We start from the raw sequence: 8,490 nt of genomic DNA on the forward strand, positions 1-8,490 counted from the left end.
AAAAACACCTTTGACCACAAGTCCATCAGGCAGTGGTCAGCACGTAACGTCCTAGAGGCCCTGAGGGATAAGGAGAGGGTGGACCCTGTGGGATGGTTCCCCGAGCAGACTGTCAAAGTCATTTGGCAGAATGCCTCATCGCCAGAACTTTCCAACAAGCACCAAGACGTAGCTTGGCTGGTGGTGAGAAAGGCCCTCCCCGTCAGATCCTTCCTACACGCCAGGAGTCTCACCCCCTCTGCACGATGCCCTCGAGGTGGCTGTGGTGGGGAAGAGACCGTTGTTCACCTCCTTGTGGATTGTGCCTTTGCAAAGAAAGTCTGGAGAGAGATGCAGTGGTTGCTGTCGAGGTTCATCCCGAGCAGTTCTGTGACACAGGACTCTGTGCTCTACGGGCTGTTCCCAGGGACACACACCGAGACAAACATCAACTGCAGCTGGAGGATCATCAACTCGGTGAAAGAGGCGCTTTGGTCTGCCCGAAACTTGTTGGTCTTCCAGCACAAAGAGTTGTCCCCGACCGATTGTTGCGGACTGGCACAATCCAAAGTCCAGGACTACGTGCTGAGGGACGCACTAAAGCTTGGGGCAGCTGCCGCAAAGGCGCAATGGGGAAGGGTCGCTGTCTAAGACCTTTCTACCACAGCGCACCGAGAGACTGGGAACTGTTTAGAGCCCCTCGGGCTGTACAGATCAAAATGAAAGGCTGTAAATGACTGTAATATTGTTTGTACTGATGCACCTGGGGATACATTTTGTAAAAGTTTAACCTGGATTGTACCCTTGTAATGTTGTTTTTGAAATGGTTTTGAATGTGATTGAAGATTTTTATGAATAAAGTATATTTTTACAAAAAAAAAAAAAAAAATCTGTTCTTATCAGTTTAATATCTGATACGTCCCTTATCTGGGGACCATATATTAAATTGATTTTTGGAGCAGGGAGATGGAATAGGGGCTTGCTCCGTCCACTCCACGCATCGACCCGGTATTGCAGTATCTCTGGGAACGGTGCACCCTCCCCTTTCCAGGGGATTTTCAATGCTAAAAATAGTTTTCTTACAAACATCTGCTTTCTTTACTTCTCAACATGTACATGTTCCAAAATCCAACTTTCTTTGGAAAAACTCAGCAAGTCTGGCAGCATCGGCGGAGAAGAAACCAGTCAACGTTTCGAGCCCTCATGGCCCTTCAGCAGAACTGAAGCATAGTTTCAACAAGGGAGAAATATAAATTGGTTTAAGGTGGGTGGGGGGGAAGAGACACATTGAGGGTGTGGTGTGAGCAGATAATCAAAAGATGTCAGAGACAAAAGGGTCAAAGAGGTGTTGAAGGTGGTGGTCTTTGTCTGAGAAAAGTGCTAATTAAGAATGCAAGACAGGATATTCAAAGTACAGCTCTAGTGGGGGTGGGGTGGAAAGACTAAAGGTCTTTAGTCATTCTTAATTAGCACTTTTCTCAGACAAAGACCACCACCTTCAACACCTCTTTGACCCTTTTGTCTCTGACATCTTTTGATTATCTGCTCACACCACACCCTCAATGTGTCTCTTCCCCCCCCACCCACCTTAAACCAATTTATATTTCTCCCTTGTTGAAACTATGCTTCAGTTCTGCTGAAGGGCCATGAGGGCTCGAAACGTTGACTGGTTTCTTCTCCGCCGATGCTGCCAGACTTGCTGAGTTTTTCCAGGTAATTCTGTTTTTATTTTGTTTTGGATTTCCAGCATCCGCAGTAGCTTTTAGCTTTTTGTTTTTATCCAACTTTCTTTCTTTCTCTCTCTCTCTCTCTCTCTCTCACTCACTCACCCGCAGCAGCTACACACAAAAAACACGCACGCTCACCCAACACTCACAGACAGCACTCTCATCTCACAAACACTCTACCTCACTTATACAAAAACAGCTTTCACTTGCAAATACACCTCTCAAACACTCTCTCAGCTGCACCTTTCGCCTCACAACATTTTAAACCAGCTCTCTGCTGCCGCTGCCGCTGCTGCTGCTGACACAGCAACAATCAAAACTCACACCTCAAAGCTCACACACTTTACACAGCTACTCCGAAACCTCTACATCCACATTCACACAATCCTTACATTGCACAAGGAGCCCATTCCGCCCGTCGTGCCTGCACCAGCTCTCCCGGTGAACATTTCACCTCGTGCCTTTCTCCTGCCTTCTCCACGTAACCCGGCACATGCTTTCTTTTCAAATAATCATCTCATTCCCTCTTCAATTGAACCTGCCTCCGCCGCGCTATCAGGTGGTGCATTCCAGACCCTGACCGCTCGCTGCTCCTATCGCTTTTGCTTCTTTTGCCAGTTACTTTAAACCTGTGCCCTCTCCTTCTCGATCCTTGCCCCGGTGCAAACAGTTTCTCCCTATCTACTCTCTCCAGACCCCTCATGATTTTCAATACCTCTATCAAGTCTCCTCTCAGACTTCTTTTCCCCAAGGAATACAGTCCCAACTTCTCCAATCTTACTTCATAACTCAACTTCCTCGCCCCTGGAACCAAACTCGTAAACCTCTTCTGCACTCTCTCCAATGCCTCCACTACCTTCCTAAAATGCAAGTCAAAATGCAATCCCTCAGAGTCGGCATGGCTTTACGAAGAGTAAATCGTGTTTGACTAATTTGCTAGAGTTCTTTGAAGATGTGACAAGCAAAGTGGATAACGGGGATCCTGTAGATGTAGTATGTCTGGACTTCCAGAAGGCATTTGATAAGGTGCCGCACAAAAGATTAATACACAAGATAAGATCACACGCAGCTAAGGGTAATATATTAGCTTGGATAGAGGATTGGCTAACCAACAGAAAGCAGAGAGTCAAGATAAATGGGTCTTTTGTGGATGCCAAGCTGTAACTAGTGGGGTGCCACAGGGTTCGGTCCTCGGGCCCCAACTATTTACTTGGATTCAGGAGTAGAAGGTACTATAGCTAAATTTGCAGATGACACCAAAATAGGTGGGAAAGTAAGTTGCAATGAAGAAATAAGAAATTTACAAATGGATATGGACAGGTTAGGTGAATGGGCCAAAATTTGGCAGATGGAGTTTAACTAAGTTAAATAAGTTTAATAAGTGTGCGGTTATCCATTTTGGTCAGAAGAATAAAAAGGCGACTTATTATTCAAATGGAGAGAAACTTCAGAAATGCTTCAGCACAGAGGGATCTGGGTGTCCTCGCGCACGAATCGCTGAAAGCTAGTATGCAGGTACAGCAGGTAACAAGGAAGGCAAATGGAATCGCTTCTCGGCCTTTTGGCTAAGATCAAGTGTTGCAGGGGCGACACCATGGTCCTACCAAGGCAAGGTCGGGATGGAAGGGCTATAACCAATCGCAATCGAAATCCATACCGTGGGTTACCTATCACCGTCCGAGTCACGGTGAACCACAGCGAAGGAGGATCACCTATGGATCGGGGCTTCTTCACCAGGAGGATCCTGTTGAAGGCGTGCGGCTTCCAAGCTACGGAGATCTTCACCCTGCACGACTCCCGCAAAGGCGGTTATTTTGACGTGACGTTCAAGCGGGTGGCAGACTGCGTCCGGCTCCTGAGGGTGTTCGAGGAGAAGAGAGACCTGCCGGAGATGAAGATCCTGACGGCGGAGCCGCACTTTTCTCTGCCGTTGCAACGGGAACGTGAGGTGATGGTGCATGTGTACAACCCCTTCGTCCCTGTCGCCGACGTGGTCACCTTCCTCACCAGGTACTTCGATAAGGTGGGGAGCGGCACTGAGATTCGAGACGACTTGGGGATCTGGACAGGCAAACGCCTGTTTAAGGTCACGCTAAAGACCGATGGTAAGGGAGCCATTTTCCACCCTCCTTCCAGTTTCGCAATCGGGGGAAACCGTGGCTACCTGGTCTACGCTGGGCAACCCAAGCATTGTCGCTCATGCGGCAAGGCTGGTCATGTGGCGGCCAACTGCAGCGCCTCCCTCTGCAAGATCTGCAAACAGGAAGGGCACCAGACAAAAGACTGCAAACAGGCCAAGTGCTGCAACCTGTGTGGCGAGGCAAGTCACCTCTACAGGACCTGCCCCAAACGCTGCCGTACTTACGCACAGGCAGCCAAAGCCGACCACGGGGAAGCAGAAGAAATGTTCCGTGTCACTCCAACCACCAAGGCCCCCAGGGAGCTCAACGGGACAAAGGAGGACACAGAGAGAGACAAGGTGGAGAAAGAGATTGAGGCAACAGAGAGCCAATCAACAGCACCACCCCCTGAACCTTCCAGTCCTCAGGACAGCGAATCAATGGAGGAGGAGGCAGCAGTGGAAAAGCAGCAGGGGGAGTGGCGGACGGTGAAGAACAAGAAAAGTAAGAGGGAGCGAAGAAGAAGCAAAGGCGTTTCCCAGAGAAGCGGCAAGAGGCGTCTCCCATCCGACACGGATGACAAGGGCAGCAGCTCTTCGGATGAGGAAGTGCCAGAGCGGCACCGACAGAAGAGGCGGCAAAGCTCCAGGGCGTTGGAGGACGAGACACCCGAGCTCCAGAAAATTGGAGACAACAAGGAGACCAACGCACCCCAACTTTGCCTGCAACCTCAGGAGGCCAGTGCACCACAGCCCCTGGAATCTGGGAGCAGTGAGGCAATCATCGCACCCCAGCTCCAGGAAGCCGGGAACAGCAACACCCCAGAGGGGGTGAGTTTTGGAGAAGCTTCTCCAGCAAAGGTCATCTCAAAATCCGCTCACTACGTGAACCTCCAGATGCCACTGGAGCAGAACACGGCCAAGGAGATCTACCTCAGCCCATCCAAAGTGAAGGAATTTGAGCTCACTACGGGTATGAAGGAGCAGACTAAAGGTCTGGGACTCTCAGAGACAGTGGGTTTGGTAGGAGAATAAATGCTTTAAAATGGGTTTAAAGATTGTATCCATAAATGTGCGTAGCATTAAATCTACTACGCGATGTGTTGCGACCTTGGACTACCTTGCCAAGGTCAAAGCTGACCTGTTGTTTCTGCAGGAGTGTGCGATACCGCACCTCAGCTCCTACAGGCAATGGTCACGATGGTGGTCCCACGGGCCATCGATCTGGTCGGGCGGAAACGACTCTCGCTCCTCCGGCCTGGGTATTCTGCTGCGGGGAGGCAACTTCACCGTCTCCGAGGTCAAGGAGGTGGTGGGCGGGCGACTCCTGGTAGCAGACGTAATGTACAAGAACGCTCCACTCCGGTTAATTAACGTGTACGGCCCGGCACAAGGGGCTGAGCGGCTGGAGGTTTTTCAGCAGCTCCCACTGCTGCTGGCGACCTCCAGGCCGGTCATTCTGGGCGGGGACTTCAACTGCATCATCGATGCGGCTGGACGATCCGGCAGGGCCGGAAGCAGATTGGACGCTACGTCCAGATCCCTGATGGAAACAGTTAAGGATGCCAAGCTGCACGACGTCTTCAGCAACCCTGCAGACGGAGCGCAGCGTAGATACACCTGGTCGCGGCCAGACGGGTCCATTCGTTCCAGGATAGACTTCCTGTTTGTGTCCCGTGCATTCACAGTCAGATCCACCGAGGTCAAGCCGGTGTTCTTCTCTGACCACTGCCTCCTACTGGCGGACTGCCACTTGGAGGAAGACCTGAGGGTGGGCAGGGGGGCATGGAAGCTAAATGTGCAACTGCTGACCCCAGAGAACATTGAGGAGCTCAAGAGGGATTACAAAGGTTGGAGAACCGTGAAACCCCTCTTTGAGTCCCTGACACACTGGTGGGAAGTGATCAAGGGAAGCATCAAGAGGTTTTTCATCCTCAAAGGCACCCAGAAAGCTAGAAAGGAACAGAGGGAAATGTCCCGACTCCAGGAAAAGATGCAGAATCTGCTCCGGCTGCAGTCGATGGGGGTCGATGTCAAGGAGGAGCTCCAAGAGGTGAAGGGCCAGCAAGCCTCGCACTTTGCCTCGGAGGCCTCCAAGATCATCTTCCGTTCCAGAGTCCGCTCCGTGGAGCAGGATGAGACGTGCTCACGTTTCTTCTTCCAAAAGGTACACAGAGAGCGCTCTGTGATCAGCAGCCTGAAGGAAGAAGACGGCTCAGTAAAGTCATCACGGTCCGACATTCTGAGGATCAGCAAATCCTTTTATGCCGGACTGTATGACGTGAAGCCCACGGACAGCACGGCCTCCCAGTCCTTCCTGTCCTCTATCACGGAGGTCCTAGACCACAGTACGCGGGAGAGCCTAGACAAACCGCTAACTCCTGACGAACTGACTAAGGCCCTCGAGTCCTTCGAGAAGAGTAAAACCCCCGGAAGCGACGGCCTGCCGGCGGAGTTGTATTCGGCTCTGTGGGACTTGATCGGCCCAGACCTGCTAGAAGTGTACGAGAGTATGCTCCTGGCCGGCAGCATGTCAGAATCCATGAGGAAAGGCATCATCACCCTCATCTACAAGCACAAGGGGGAAAGGGAGGAAATTAGAAATTGGCGACCCATTTCACTGTTGAATATGGACTATAAGATTCTGTCCAAGGTCATCGCCAACCGGGTCAAATCCGCTCTGGAATTGGTGATTCACCCTGACCAGACCTGCTCTGTGCCAGGCAGGAAGATCTCTGACAGCCTGGCGCTGCTCAGGGATACGATTGCCTATGTACAGGACAGGGGTGTGGATACCTGCCTCATCAGCTTGGATCAGGAGAAGGCCTTTGACAGAATATCGCACACCTACATGGGGGATGTGCTCTCCAAAATGGGCTTTGGGGAGGGAATTCGAAATTGGATCCAACTGCTCTACACTAACATCAGTAGCGCAGTCTCAATCAATGGGTGGGAAACAGATAGCTTTCCAATTAAATCTGGAGTCAGGCAGGGCTGCCCTCTCTCGCCTGTCCTTTTTGTGTGCTGCATAGAACCCTTTGCCGAGTCCATCAGGAAGGATCCGGGCATAAGAGGAGTGACGATCCCAGGCAGTGGAGGCACTCAGGTAAAAGCCTCCCTGTACATGGACGACGTCGCCGTCTTCTGCTCGGATCCGCTGTCGGTGCGCAGACTGATGCACGTCTGCGACCAGTTTGAACTGGCCTCGGGAGCCAAGGTAAATCGTGGGAAGAGCGAGGCCATGTTCTTTGGGAACTGGGCTGACCGATCCTTTGTCCCCTTCACTGTCAGGGCTGACGGCCTGAAGGTGCTGGGGATATGGTTCGGAGGGACCGGGGCATGCGTTAGAAACTGGAAGGAGCGAGTGGCTATGGTGAAAAGGAAACTGGGCATGTGGGAGCGACGCTCCCTCTCCATTGCGGGTAAGAACCTGGTCATCAGGTGTGAGGTACTCTCGCTGTTGCTGTACGTGGCGCAGGTCTGGCCCATTCCACACTCCTGCGCGATGGCGATCACTCGAGCCATCTTCCGCTTTATCTGGAGGTCGAAAATGGATCGTGTCTGCAGGGACGCGATGTACAAGCCTCTAGATAAAGGGGGAAAAAACGTGCCCAACATCGCCCTCATACTGATGGCCACCTTTGTGTGCGGCTGCATCAAGCGGTGCGTAGACCCTCAGTACGCAAACACCAAGTGTCACTACGTGCTGAGGTTCTACCTGTCCCCGGTGTTGCGAAGGATGGGTCTGGCCACGCTGCCGCGGAACGCTCCAAGTAGTTGGACCGTGCCGTACCACCTGTCCCTGGTGGAAAAATTGATGCAGAAAAACACCTTTGACCACAAGTCCATCAGGCAGTGGTCAGCACGTAACGTCCTAGAGGCCCTGAGGGATAAGGAGAGGGTGGACCCTGTGGGATGGTTCCCCGAGCAGACTGTCAAAGTCATTTGGCAGAATGCCTCATCGCCAGAACTTTCCAACAAGCACCAAGACGTAGCTTGGCTGGTGGTGAGAAAGGCCCTCCCCGTCAGATCCTTCCTACACGCCAGGAGTCTCACCCCCTCTGCACGATGCCCTCGAGGTGGCTGTGGTGGGGAAGAGACCGTTGTTCACCTCCTTGTGGATTGTGCCTTTGCAAAGAAAGTCTGGAGAGAGATGCAGTGGTTGCTGTCGAGGTTCATCCCGAGCAGTTCTGTGACACAGGACTCTGTGCTCTACGGGCTGTTCCCAGGGACACACACCGAGACAAACATCGACTGCAGCTGGAGGATCATCAACTCGGTGAAAGAGGCGCTTTGGTCTGCCCGAAACTTGTTGGTCTTCCAGCACAAAGAGTTGTCCCCGACCGATTGTTGCGGACTGGCACAATCCAAAGTCCAGGACTACGTGCTGAGGGACGCACTAAAGCTTGGGGCAGCTGCCGCAAAGGCGCAATGGGGAAGGGTCGCTGTCTAAGACCTTTCTACCACAGCGCACCGAGAGACTGGGAACTGTTTAGAGCCCCTCGGGCTGTACAGATCAAAATGAAAGGCTGTAAATGATTGTAATATTGTTTGTACTGATGCACCTGGTGATACATTTTGTAAAAGTTTAACCTGGATTGTACCCTTGTAATGTTGTTTTTGAAATGGTTTTGAATGTGATTGAAGATTTTTTATGAATAAAGT

The 8,490-nt window shown here is 51.7% G+C and overlaps 1 pseudogene; it reads left to right on the plus strand.

The window, feature by feature from the left end:
- The first annotated feature begins 841 nt into the window (after nt 1–841).
- LOC144669027 (U2 spliceosomal RNA) lies at nt 842–1,021 on the plus strand (annotated as a pseudogene).
- The last annotated feature ends 7,469 nt before the right edge of the window (nt 1,022–8,490 follow it).

The sequence above is a fragment of the Cetorhinus maximus genome, chromosome 28, assembly GCF_964194155.1.
Source record: "Cetorhinus maximus chromosome 28, sCetMax3.hap1.1, whole genome shotgun sequence".
Taxonomy (NCBI): domain Eukaryota; kingdom Metazoa; phylum Chordata; class Chondrichthyes; order Lamniformes; family Cetorhinidae; genus Cetorhinus; species Cetorhinus maximus.